General features: G+C 40.7%; 1 long non-coding RNA gene and 1 pseudogene across 1 annotated transcript; both read left to right on the forward strand.

Annotated features, from left to right (window-relative positions):
- The first annotated feature begins 2,109 nt into the window (after positions 1-2,109).
- On the forward strand, positions 2,110-3,266 carry LOC120442078. Its single transcript, XR_005614498.1, has 3 exons — positions 2,110-2,136; positions 2,788-2,902; positions 3,214-3,266. It is a non-coding gene; the product is annotated as an uncharacterized LOC120442078 (long non-coding RNA).
- A 5,759-nt stretch (positions 3,267-9,025) lies between these two features.
- LOC120442080 lies at positions 9,026-9,144 on the forward strand (annotated as a pseudogene).
- Positions 9,145-13,172: the final 4,028 nt, after the last annotated feature.

A 13,172-nucleotide genomic window follows, 5' to 3' on the forward strand; every position in this document is an offset into this window, starting at 1 on the left:
ACAGGCAAATGGAAACCATGAAGAGGCCGCTAGAAAAGCTGCAACCACCAAGTACCTGCAGCGGGTCAGGCAAGTCCTGAGTAGTCAGCTGAACGGTAAGAACAAGATCCGGGCCATCAACACCTATGCCCTGTCCATGATCAGGTACCCTGCTGGGATAATAAGCTGGCCAAAGCAGGAGATAGAAGCCACTGACATCAAGACAAGGAAGCTCCTGACCATGCATGGAGGATTTCACCCCGAGGCTGTACGCTAAGTGGAAGGAAGGGGGCCGGGGACTGGTGAGTGTCAGCACCACAGTCCAGGATGAGACAACAAACATCCATGAATACATCACGAAGATGGCCCCAGCCAACCGCATGCTCAGTGAATACCTCAGGCAGCAGAAACCCAAGAATGAGGAGGAAGAGGAGGCACCATCATGGAAGGACAGGCCCCTGCACAGTATGTACCACCGGCAGATAGCGGTTGTGGCGGATATCCAGTAATCCTATCAGTGGCTGGACAAAGCCGAACTGAAAGACAGCACAGAGGCACTAATCATGGCAGCACAGGAACAAGTTCTGAGCTTAGCCCCCTAGGGTGGTGGAGAATGACCGAGCTAAGATCCTGTGGGACTTCCAGATACAGACAGACAAAATGGTGTTGGCTAACCAACCGGACATAGTGGTGGTAGACAAACAGAAGAAGACGGCCATAGTGATCGATGTAGCGGTTCCCAATGACAGTAACATCAGAAAAAAGGAACATGAGAAGCTCGAGAAATACCAAGGGCTCAGAGAAGAGCTCGAGAAAATGTGGAGGGTGAAGGTAACAGTGGTCCCAGTGGTAATCGGAGCACTAGGTGCGATCACTCCCAAACTAGGTGAGTGGCTCCAGCAGATCCCAGGAGCAACATTGGAGATCTCTTATCCTAGGAACAGCTAAGATACTACGTAGGACCGTCAAGCTCCCAGGTAGAGAACACGAGCTTTAAGGATAGACCGCCCAAAAGGGGCGCGCGTGGAATTGTTTGTTGTTGTATATCCACGGTTTGCTTTAACTCTACAACTGGGCCTGTTTCATGATGTTACTGAGGTACAGCTTAATGACTTGCACATATAAAGTATAGTCTTCCAGCAGATAATCTACACTGGCCTGAAAACATGTTTAGAATTGGTGAAAACGTGACACTGACAGCTCATTTTAAGCTAAAGCTTTCAACAAAACCTCCTACTAAGATTACGTAATCTTGCGTAATCTTTACCATGATGAAGGTAGTCAGGTAAAAAGAGAACAATTTTCATGACTCCAGTGGGTTAGTGGTTTATGCTGAGTCTAAACCCACTTTGTAGTACACCGCTCTTTCCAACTGATGCAACACGATAAAAGCCAGGTTTATATGGCAGGCACTAGATGCAATACTTACGCTGATGTGCTCAACATTCTAGAAAAGGGTAAAGCTGAACTCAAATGGCATGACCTTTTTCCATCGTAGAGTTCTGAGGAATCTAGAATGTTCTAATAGAACTCGTTTGCAGTATAGAGAGTTAATTGATTACCCAGATAGCAAGACGACATTGAATCTATGTTGATTTTTCATCCGAACCGTCGTATATGGTCGGGGTTGAAATGCCAATGTTGTAACAACATTGAAATACTGTGGTAAACCGACGGTCTTACTATAGAGACGTTGTAACGATGTTGATTCACCGTTGTTTTTTTGTCATTGATATTTCATCTATTTATAGTCGACCAGGTGACAACAACAACGTCGAGAAAACGCTCTATTTATAGTTGACGATCATTCGCTCGGTCACCATCAAAACCATCGATTTGTAGTTGAGCATTAAATTGCATTGCAACTGATCGGGTATAAAGTACCAGAGAAAGTAGATTTATTGTTCATTTGTTATCAATGACTTGGTCTAGTTCACCAGCTTTAAAAAAATCGTGTCTACGTGCAATTTATGTATACCAAAATTAAAGCAGCGATCACTTGGACTATTCCGCAGCACCCCTCTCACATTGGTACATCCCCCCAGGTATTCATTGTCTTCTACAGTAGAGCGGGACATTTGATTTACTCTCAGCGGAATTGACCGGAGAAGGCATCAGTTCATGCACTGCACTGGCCCGCACCACGATTAGTATAAGGTAAGAATGAATGATTTTTTTTTTTCCTACTCGTTATTTCCATGTTTGCATTTGAATAACAGTAAAAAACTCGTTAATGTACAACATTAACGAGTTTTTTACTGTTATTTACGAGCCGGAAATTGTGTCTACTCCTTACAATCCGGCAACAAATAAACTGCACTGCGAACAAAGTATATCAACAAAGAAAACATTTTCGTTTCATAATTTCTTCGTTATATTCCCTTACAAAGCTAGCTTTAACGCTTCGAGGTTTCCTTTGTTCTTGCCGTTGCCTCGGTGCTTGACCCAGACTTTCGCTCTGTAGTTGCTTAGTACTACAAAAAATTCTAAATCTGTGATATATGATTGATAAACGTAAAGTTAACTGTATAAACGTGTTCAATGACTTTGTTACTTTTGATGATTGGAGAGCACTCGCTTCAATTCGCACACGAAAACTTTAGACTCAGTTTGAATGCTCACGCGGCATGCCCACGTGACTGTACGCTGCACGCGCATACATGACTTTCCGTTGTGCCTTGAATAATGAATAAGGCTACGTCCACACGCATACCAGCGTATTTTTGAAACCGCTGATTTTTCTATGCGTTTGCACCTTTTGTCCACACGTAATGTATGTCTGGCCGTGCATTGTGTTTGTATTTCCAGGCACATTTCACGAAGCAGAACGCAGTCTTCAGAGATATCCACGCTATCCATGCTGTGATACGTCTGACCTTCAGTCCGAAGAAGAAACCCAGACCAGTCTTAAAAGAAAGCACAAGTAAAACCCTTTTATTCACAAACATATCTTTGATTGTTAAGAATTTATGATCTTGTCTTTTATACATATCTGTGGTGCTTGCATACTGCAATATCACCACATAATATAGTCCAAAAAGTGGAAGTTTGTAAACTTTTTAAAAATGCAAAGCCGTGTACACTTGTGCACTTCAAAAATTCATTGTATACTGTACCTTCTTGCACGTCTCTGTTTCCTGTGTGTGTTGTTAGAAATGAAACTAACTTTAGGAAACAATATGCCAAAAGCATATTTACAATTACTTAAGACCGTTTTAAATTTCTTTTCTTTAGACCAAATCCCTGTACACATATACGGACTCAGAGGATGAGCAGCCTACAAAAAACGGTTTCCCCAGGCCCCTCGAGTGAAAATACCAGGTAATAAAATACTGTCTAGTGTCTGTGTACATATCTGTGTCTGACACGAGGAAACTTTTGACAAGTTGTCTGTATTCTTAAATACTTAAAAAATTATCTTTTTCTAAACAGCCCTCATTACTCCGCAGTCTGCCCCCCAGCCCACTGATAGCAACCATCATAATGCCACACCCAGCTTCCGCACCTTTCGCCACTCCGGCACAAACCGACACAGCTTTGCGATCTCGCCAGCATGCAGAGTCTGATGTCTTCCCTATAGATGGTATGCTTTTAAAAAGCTTTTAAAGCTGCATCACAATGTCATTGTACTCTTATCTAAAAAAAAAAAAAAAAAAACAATTTATACTCCTGAATGTCATCTTGTTGTTATTTTTTTTTTCTGTAGATTCCAGAGACTCTGTGAGGCCACTATTACGAGGCAAGTTTGAAAATCTTGGAATTTCACAGTTTACATGGTATAACAAATATATGTGACAGGCAAAAACTAGTAAACACTTTTAGCAGTTACAAGAACTAACAAATGAATATCCAACAAAGGGAATAGAAATACATTGTACTGCCAATACTTTGGTTTATTCTTTGTATGACTTGAAAATCAGGCTTTAGGGAAAACTAAATGACATGTTTCTATCATCAATTACATGAAGTAAACACACAAGCACTTGCATACACATTTAAGACATGAGACACGCTAATTCCATCTCATAAAATGTGTCTATAGGTGAGACGCTTTGCGTTGATTGGTGCTGCTGGACCACACTGGAGGTGCGAGTCCGCCGTGTAATGGTTTATGCCATTACAAAGGAGCTGGCCTCTGTACTCAACTGGGCAGGGGAAAAAAAAAAACAAGGACCAGACAAAGCAAAAAAGGGCATTTAAAGAGACAGCGCTGTGCAGATGCATATTTGGTAAGTTTTAACATTTATTGTAGTTTTATGAGCCTAAAGTGAACAATAAAGGGATCAATTGATGTGCTGGGTGCGTTTCACATTTCCTATGTCTGTTTTTTGCTATATTACTTTGTCTTTCTTAATAACAAGACTTTCATGTCCGGTTAATCTGGAGATGGAGTCTTTGGTCTTCGGCTTGTACACTTTGTACAGCCCGAGGACCCCATGTTTTCTTTTTTTTTTTTTAAAGGATACACGGCACACCATGCTAAGACATATCACATTTTCAGCTTATAGCTCTTTGGGAATCAAATGCGGCAGTTTGCTGATTTCCGCCTGGTGACTTTCATGTTTATCAGCCTAGAAGTTTACATACTTTCTCCCTGCTGAAGACAATTAACAAGAGCTTATTCATGTGCTCTAATTCCCTTTTTTTTGTCTTTGTTTTTTTTGTGTGTGTGTCTATTTTTGTCCTAGATGGCCTGGCGCAGCAGGTAAGGGCGAACTCTATGTCTGAGTTGGTCTTTGCTCAAGCAGTCCAGAAATGGCTCAGATATGCTCCAGATCGTACGGGCGGCGCGCAGGACGCACATCATCCATCCCCATCCCGGAGTAAATAATAAAAAGTGACGTGAAACATAGAAATGTAAATGGGAAACTTTGTCTTTTAATAAAGTATTTTGCAAATGATACATGTCTATTGACCTTTGTTTTTTTTGTTTTTTTTCAATAAAAAGCAACTGTGCGAAAGAGGTGGAAAATCAATACCATAGCTCAACAGTGTTTCAATATCAGAATCTGACATTGTTTCAATGTCAACAGTGTTAGAAAATATAACGTGGAATCAATGTCAGGTTTCAACATTGATTCAACATCAAAACCTGACGCTGTTTCAACGTTAAAAATGGGTGCAAGAGTGACGCTGGGTCAACGTCACACTTCAATGTTGATTCAATGACGTAGCCTGATATTGACTCAACATTGTTTCAATGTTTCCTTGCTATCTGGGTAACCATCCACTTCTGTAGTTTACCTCACCTCTTGTCATATGTCATCTGAGACGCGCTCCAGGTCCCTTGCTTTGTTTCTCACACCTGCGTTGAGTCAGTTAATCACTGACCCTTGTATATGTACATATGTGCAGCAGTATTCCCAGTCTTCAGATTGTCTCTGTACTCACACTTTCCAGTGCTTCCTAGTGTTGCTTCTTTTTGATTTCCTGTTTATGACTGCAGCCTGTACTTTACGTCTGTTCTTTGACTCGTCTGCATCAAGTTTGTCATGACTTTGGTTTTTTAGGATTTTTGTATTGTTTTGGTTTTTTGTGCTTTAATGCCACAAATTGCCTGCAGTTCTTCTTTGAGTATTAAAGTTTAGATTCTGGATTTTTGTTCTGTTTTGCTTGAACGCTTCATTTCATTGTGATCAGTGAATTGTGGTACATCCTGAGATTTGATTTTCACCCAGGTGTCATCCACATACCATTGTTTCAGTCATTGGTTCTTAATGTACAAGTTGGCCACAATGGGTGAAACTGGGGAATCCTTGGCACACCCATGTTTCTGCCTGTAGTACTGAGCCTTGTATGTGAAATATGTGGAATGAAGACAGTTCCAAGAGCAAACACACTTGCTCAGTGCTGAGAGTGGTCCTGTTGCTGAGGTTGATGTCATCTTGAAATCTCTTGCAAACTACCTCCACTGCTTCAGTGACTGGAACACAAGTGAAGAGAGATGTAACGTTGTACATGATCGTTGTTTCATCTCCATAATGACATCTCTCACCTTCTCAACAAAATCCAAGGTGTTCTGGATGAGGTGTTCAGAGCTGCCTACCAGTGGGTTGGTGATCGAAGTCATTAACTTTGAGATATTATAGGTGACCAAGTTCATAAGTATCTTTGCCACTCAGCAGTGACAACGTTTTTCTCATGATAATCGTTCTGGTTTAGCAAAACCATGAACTCACCCTTGTCTGCCAGAAGGATGATAATGTTGTTGTCATTACTAAGTGATATGAGTGCCTTCCTCTTCTCCATGTTGATGTTGGATTCTGGGGGTTTCAGCAGGTTCAGCAGGTAGTGCACGCTCCCACTACCCCCGGAGATGCTTCCACTGCCTATCACATGTTCTTTCTCCAGTTCTGCCTACTGTGTGTGAGCAGGCATTCTAAAAAGATATCAGTGTTCATAGTAAACACAAATGACAGTGCCAGAGAGAAAGTGTGTCACTGGACTGAAAAGAGCTTATATACAGTACATCAGCAGGTCGATGAGATTCTATGTCAGCTGTATGTAGACAGAATTCAGGGAACTCAAGCAAAGGATAGTACTGTAAAAAGCTCAGGCACAGAATTCCACAAAGAAGCCTCTAATAGACAGTCAGATAGTCATGGTTGCCTAATACTGAAATAAAAGCTGTGTCCAAATTCAGGGGCCGCATCTTTTGGAGGTTGCATATGTAGGTCGAATATGTCACAGCCAGGCGACAAAGGCTGTCTAAATTCAAAGAATCCTCCAAATGCGGCCAACAAATGTGTTCTTCATTTTTCCGGATTTGAAGGATTGGTCAGGCGTATCCATCGTGGCCCAACCTATCCCAGAATTCATATCGTGGCCCAGCCAATTCCAGTTGCCAATAATGGCGGGAGCTACTTAGTTTTAATATTACTCTTATTACTCTGTTCAATACTTTATTAATTTAATTATAAGTGATAATATTTTTATAATAATATAAAAAAATGCTTTTCAAATGAGGCAATGGTGGAGGAGCGTGGCTGAAAAGTTTGAAATATTACTCTTTCTGGGTATCTATTGAATATCTGAACTCAGAGACACGACACTGACAGAGAACAGCGGGAACACAGAGTACAGGGACCAGAGTGACATGAGGGGCAAAGGAATCCACGAGCTAAGAAATACAGAACAGAAACCAAAACACTAGTAACCATAAACCAAGAAGAAAACAGACTAAAACAATAATATAAAATCAAAACACTGGGTGACAGGCCCAGGTCTGTAACAGGTAGAGAATTTACTCCAATTTACTGTTACATTTTAGGGAGCAAGGAGCTGAGTTATTAAACTCCACCGAGACAGCTGGTGACGCAAATCTGAAGGCTAGACCATCCCATTACACAACCTCGCACTTCCGGTCTTCAAAGGACCCACCCCATGTAGACCGCGAAGGCCAGGTCCTCCGAAGGATGCAACCCCTGAATTTGGACACAAATTCAGGTTGTCCCCCCTTACCCAACTGTTACCCAAAACAGAAGTCTTTATACACTACTTACTAAGGGTAGATCTCTAATAGACAGTCAGATAGTCATGGTTGCCTAATACTGAAATAAAAGCTGTGTCCAAATTCAGGGGCCGCATCCTTTGGAGGCTGCATTTGGTGGCCGATTACGTCACAGCCAGGATTGAATGGATGGGTCGGGTGTATCCTCCAACAATGGCAGCTACTTAGTTTTAATATTACTCTTATTACTCTGTTCAGTACTTATGTTAAATTATTATTGATAATATTTTTATAATAATATAACAATACATTTTTAAAGCGCCAATGGCGGAGGAGCGTGGCGAAAGAGTTTGAAATATTACTCTTTCTGGGTCACAAAATAAACTTTCAAGATATTTTCTTAGATCTCTGGACTCACTAACATGCTTGTCAGGGGCACACCAGCAACAACTTAGAAGATACTGTCCAACCAAGAAGTCAATGTACATTCCACTGATTGTATTTGTTTGTGCATTCCAAAATATTTTTTATGATTTAATACCTTTCTCAGACTCCATGGTAATGACGACATCCAGAAATACCATTGATTTTAAAGATGTGCTGATTTACTTCACTGAATGTTCCACAGATCTCAGTTACCTGGAAAACACCTGAGGTTAGAATGTTTCATAATGACTGACCTGTGAATCTTTTTATGTTGACTGCTTTCTAGGTTTGATCAGCTGACCACTGTGACCAACATCTTGCTGCTGAACCTTGTGATGTCCTCCCTGATCTTCATGATCAGCCTTCCTTTCATGGCAGTCTACATGCAGCTCTCAAACTGGATCTTTGGCAAAGTTATGTGCAAGATTGTTAGTACTGTCTACTATCTGGGTTTTTACAGCTCGGTACTCTTTCTAGCCCTTCTGACCTTTGATCGATACCTTGCAATTCAGCACCCGTTGAATGACTCACAAGTAAGAAATCGAAAGTATGCAGGAATCTCCTGCACTGTTGTGTGGCTAGTCAGTGGGTTAGCATGTATCAGACCAATGATTATCTATAGTAGTTTCTTTTCTAGTCTTGATAACAAAACTTTTTGTGAGGAGTACCCTCGAAACCTTACCTATGTCGATATGGACCAGCTGAGAAAATCTGGGTTTTACCTTCAGCTTACTGTTTTCTTTATTTTCCCACTGGTTGTTATTGTCTACTGCTACAGTAGGATTGCAATCACCGTTATGTCATTCAGCATTGCAGGCAAATTCAAGACAGTCAGGCTCATCTTCATCATTGTGCTGTTGTTTTTCATGTGCTGGACTCCTTTCAACGTTGTACACTTGATGAACATAAACAATGAAGTTGTGTGTAGTTGTGAGGATGAGCAGAAACTGGGTTATGCACTTCAAATTACTCGCACCATTGCCTACTTTTACTTTTGTATCAGTCCTGTATTCTATACTTTTGTTGGGAAGAAATTCCAGAACCACTTCAGGCATCTGCTGGTGAAACACTTCCCAAAATTAAAGAGGCATTTGTCTGTTAGTCAAAACAGCAGAAGCTACATGAACACAAAAACTACACCAAATGATTATAGGGATATTTAGCAAACCAGCTTACGACCATACCACCATGAGCACTCCCGATCTCGTCTGATCTCGCAAGCTAAGCAGAGTTAGGCTTGGTTAGTACTTGGATGGGAGACCGCCTGGGAATACCAGGTGTTGTAAGCCCGTGCAGCATGGTGGCACGGTGGTTAGCACTGTTGCCGCACAGCAAGAAGGTCCTGAGTTCAATTCCACCATCAGGCCAGGACCCTTCTGTGTGGAGTTTGCATGTTCTCCCTGTGTTTGCGTGGGTTCTCCCTGGGTACTCCCGCCTTCACCCACAGTCCAAAGACATGCAGTTAGTGGGGACAGGTTAATTGGAAACACTAAATTGCCCATAGCTGTGAATGCGATTGGTTGTCTCCTGTCTCTGTTAGCCCTGCGAAACTTCTATATCTTGATTATTTGAGCCAAAGTCCTTAAACCAAAAATCTAATTGCAGAAGTTTTTGAAATTTCAGTTCATGTAGCTCCTGCTATCAACCACAAACCTAGTTTGCCATTAAATGATTTGTCCCTAAAGGAAAATAATCCCTTTGTTCTCTGTATATTCTGTACATAGACTTATAAAAAATGGTATATAAGCTTTAAAAGATTTATTTTTATTTTATTCTGATCATGGTTGCCCTCTTATGGTCAGAGTTCAGCTCCATCACTGATGAAGCTGAGAAACTAGGAGAGCTATAAATACTGAATTTATATTTAAGAGCAACATATTTACAGATCTAAAACTTTACTTGTTACAGAAAAAGACTTTGCAAGAGTGCATTCAGAAAGTAAAATTTAAGTAGGAATGAACTTATGAACACATGACTGTAGAATAAGAGATGATCCAAATATCTGTCACATTTTTAAAAAGTAATCTATAGATATTGTATTGCATATTATTCACTTCTTCATTTTCTATCAAATATATTGGTACAAAAGTGATTGTAGTTAGAAAGGGTAATTAATGGCTACTTAATGTTCATTTCTTTTGTATTAGTCTGACATTATTTTTGTGTAAAGACAAAGTACTTAAGTAAAGAAACCTGTTTATGACCATGCATTTCTTCATGTTGTTCTGCACATAATAATCTTCACTTCCAAACATTATTTTCAAACTGCTGATCTGATTTTTACAAGCACTATACATCAGCGGTGGGCGGTGAGTTTTACAGAAAGTTTAGCAGAGACGATCCCGTCTTCTCCAGATTCACACAAACAGCTTCCTTAACCAGATCAGATTAAAACATATAGTTTGTACTGCTTATCTGAACTATACATGGGCAGCTTCACCTTTCTGCTCTCCTATCCTAGCTGAACAATTGTAAATATTACAAATATTAAAATATTTGTAGTGGTTGAGGACCATGCGTGTCTGAAAAAAGTATTGTACATAACAGGGGTCTGCAACCTTTAACACCCAAAGAGCCACTTGGACCCGGTTTCCACACAAAAGAAAACACTGGGAGCCGCAAATACTTTTTGACATCTAAAATGAAGATAACACTGTATATATTGTTTTTTACCTTTATGCTTTGTGTGAACAACTAAGGTGTGCTGCTTATAAAATCCATGAAGTGCTACAGAGAAATTTACATTTTATTTATGTACTTAACACATTTTAAACTCTTAAAGAAATATAACAAAAGCAAAGACACTCAGCTGAACTAAAATGATGCATGTAGCAAACAAAAACTGTCGTGAGCCGCCACCCTTATATCGCCTTTGGGATGTTGGAGCCTTGACCTGACTTTTAAAAAATAATTGGAAAAAAAAAGCACTATGCTGCTAAAAGATGAAAAATAGATATTTGCAAAATTCTGCCTAAATATGTATTTTACCAGGTTAACATGTGCAGTGCACGACTAATAGTTGTCCTATTGACAGATTCCCCCACCTGAGCTGTAGAGCTCTGCAGCTCGTCCAGAGTCACCATGGGCCTCTTGGCTGCATTTCTGATCAGCGCTCTCCTTGTTCGGCCTGTGAGTTTAGATGGACGGCCTTGTCTTGGTAGGTTTACAGTTGTGCCATACTCCTTCCATTTCTGAATGATTGCTTGAACAGTGCTCCGTGGGATGTTCAAGGCTTAGGAAATCTTTTTGTAGCCTAAGCCTGCTTTAAATTTCTCAATAACTTTATCCCTGACTTGTCTGGTGTGTTCTTTGGACTTCATGGTGTTGTTGCTCCCAATATTCTCTTAGACAACCTCTGAGGCCGTCACAGAGCAGCTGTATTTGTACTGACATTAGATTACACACAGGTGCACTCTATTTAGTCATTAGCACTCATCAGGCAATGTCTATGGGCAACTGACTGCACTCAGACCAAAGGGGCTGAATAATTACGCACACCCACTTTGCAGTTATTTATTTGTAAAAATGTTTGGAATCATGTATGATTTTCGTTCCACTTCTCACGTGTACACCACTTTGTATTGGTCTTTCACCTGGAATTCCAATAAAATTGATTCATGTTTGTGGCTGTAATGTGACAATATGTGGGAAAGTTCAAGGGGGCCGAATACTTTTGCAAGCCACTGTATACCTGCTGTAGAAGTTAGCAACATGTAGAAGTGTAGCAACATGTCTCGCTTTCACTGATGTTAGGGGGAAAGCTTCAGGATAACGAGTAGCATAATCACAAATGACCAAGATGTAATGATTACCTGAGGAACTTCAAGGGGCCCCACTACATCCATTCCTATTCTTTCGAAAGGTGTATCTCTGACAGGCAATGGCTGAAGATGGATGCGGGCCACTCCTTTACTTAGGGTGAGTTGACATATCTGACAAGGCTTACAAAACTGCTGTACTTGAGTGTACATGCCAGGCCACACAAAGCAACTAGCAAGTCTATGTAGAGCAGGGGTAGGAAACCTTTCTGATGATCAGTGCCATCTAAAATTTCCTCAGAAGTCAGAGTGCCATATGATTGCATTAGCAATAAATTTAATAATGCTTTATATTAACAGTTACACATTATATAGAACCACTTTATAGAATTATATTTGTTCACAGATGTTGGCAGCTATCAGCGAGTAGTTATCAGCTATTTTGAAACAAAAAAAGACTTTTTATCCATAACAAGAACTCCATAACAGCAAATGAACTGTACAACAGAAAATACAAATGCTATTTATGGTCTCCTCACAACAATGATAAGAAAAATAAACTGGGCCAATATGGTATGTTTGTTAATACAGAGACACACATGTTAATGTGATCTCTGGTCTCCCACTCAGAGACACAGGTCTCCAAGTGTCCAGCATTCAGACGGCTACCTGAGGACACTCATCGTGTGAGAGAAAATCTGCTCACACAGATATGTAGAGCCAAATACTGTCAATAAGGCCTCTGCAATGTTCTGAAGACAGTTAAACTTGTCAGGTAGTGATGTCCAGCAGGTGAAAATGCAGCTCCATGAACACACACAGCTGTGGATTCCAGCTGCGTTCGTAGTTCTGCAAACTTTGACCCCCACAGAGTCAAGCTTTTCAGTTCAATCAGCTGCATTTCAATGTCACATTAACTGGCATTAACTCAGCCAGTTAATGCCAGTTAATGCGAGACAAATCCAGCTGCTCATTAAAGCTTTCTGGTTTGATCAGTCTCAAGTCTACGGATGTATACGTGAATTTCCGTGGTGCTGATGCTGCGCTGAGCGGGCAGCTCCTGAAGCGTTTGAAGTGTCGGAATGTGGAAATTTCAACATCGCTTGAAAAAACTGCCAGCTAGCAACGTCCCTCTCACCGGTAGGCTAAGTTATTTTTAGCCAGTTACAAGTTGAATCTGGTAGTTGGGGTTGTTAGCTAAGATACCGTCATTAAGAACCAGCACAACTAATGTGTCTATGCGAGCTAATATGCGATGTGCACCGCTGGCCCGGCCATTTATTTTTTAATGCACCTTCTCAGATTAATTCACTGCGTGTCGTGCCCAGGGCTGGACTGGGACAAAAAATCGGCCTGAGCATTTTGACTAGAGACCGGCCCACCAGGTATTAAAGCCATAAAGCCTTTGAATGAAAGCAAACACTGTTGTGACAGTGATGTACGCTGTCATGTTGGTATATGTATGATTTCTATACATTTTACATCAGATAAAAACTTTGGTTGTAAGATTCAGATAATTATTCACTAAAAGCTAGACATTTTAAATGAGAATAAAAAAG

Source organism: Oreochromis aureus, linkage group 9 (assembly GCF_013358895.1).
Source record: "Oreochromis aureus strain Israel breed Guangdong linkage group 9, ZZ_aureus, whole genome shotgun sequence".
NCBI classification, from domain to species: Eukaryota; Metazoa; Chordata; class Actinopteri; order Cichliformes; family Cichlidae; genus Oreochromis; species Oreochromis aureus.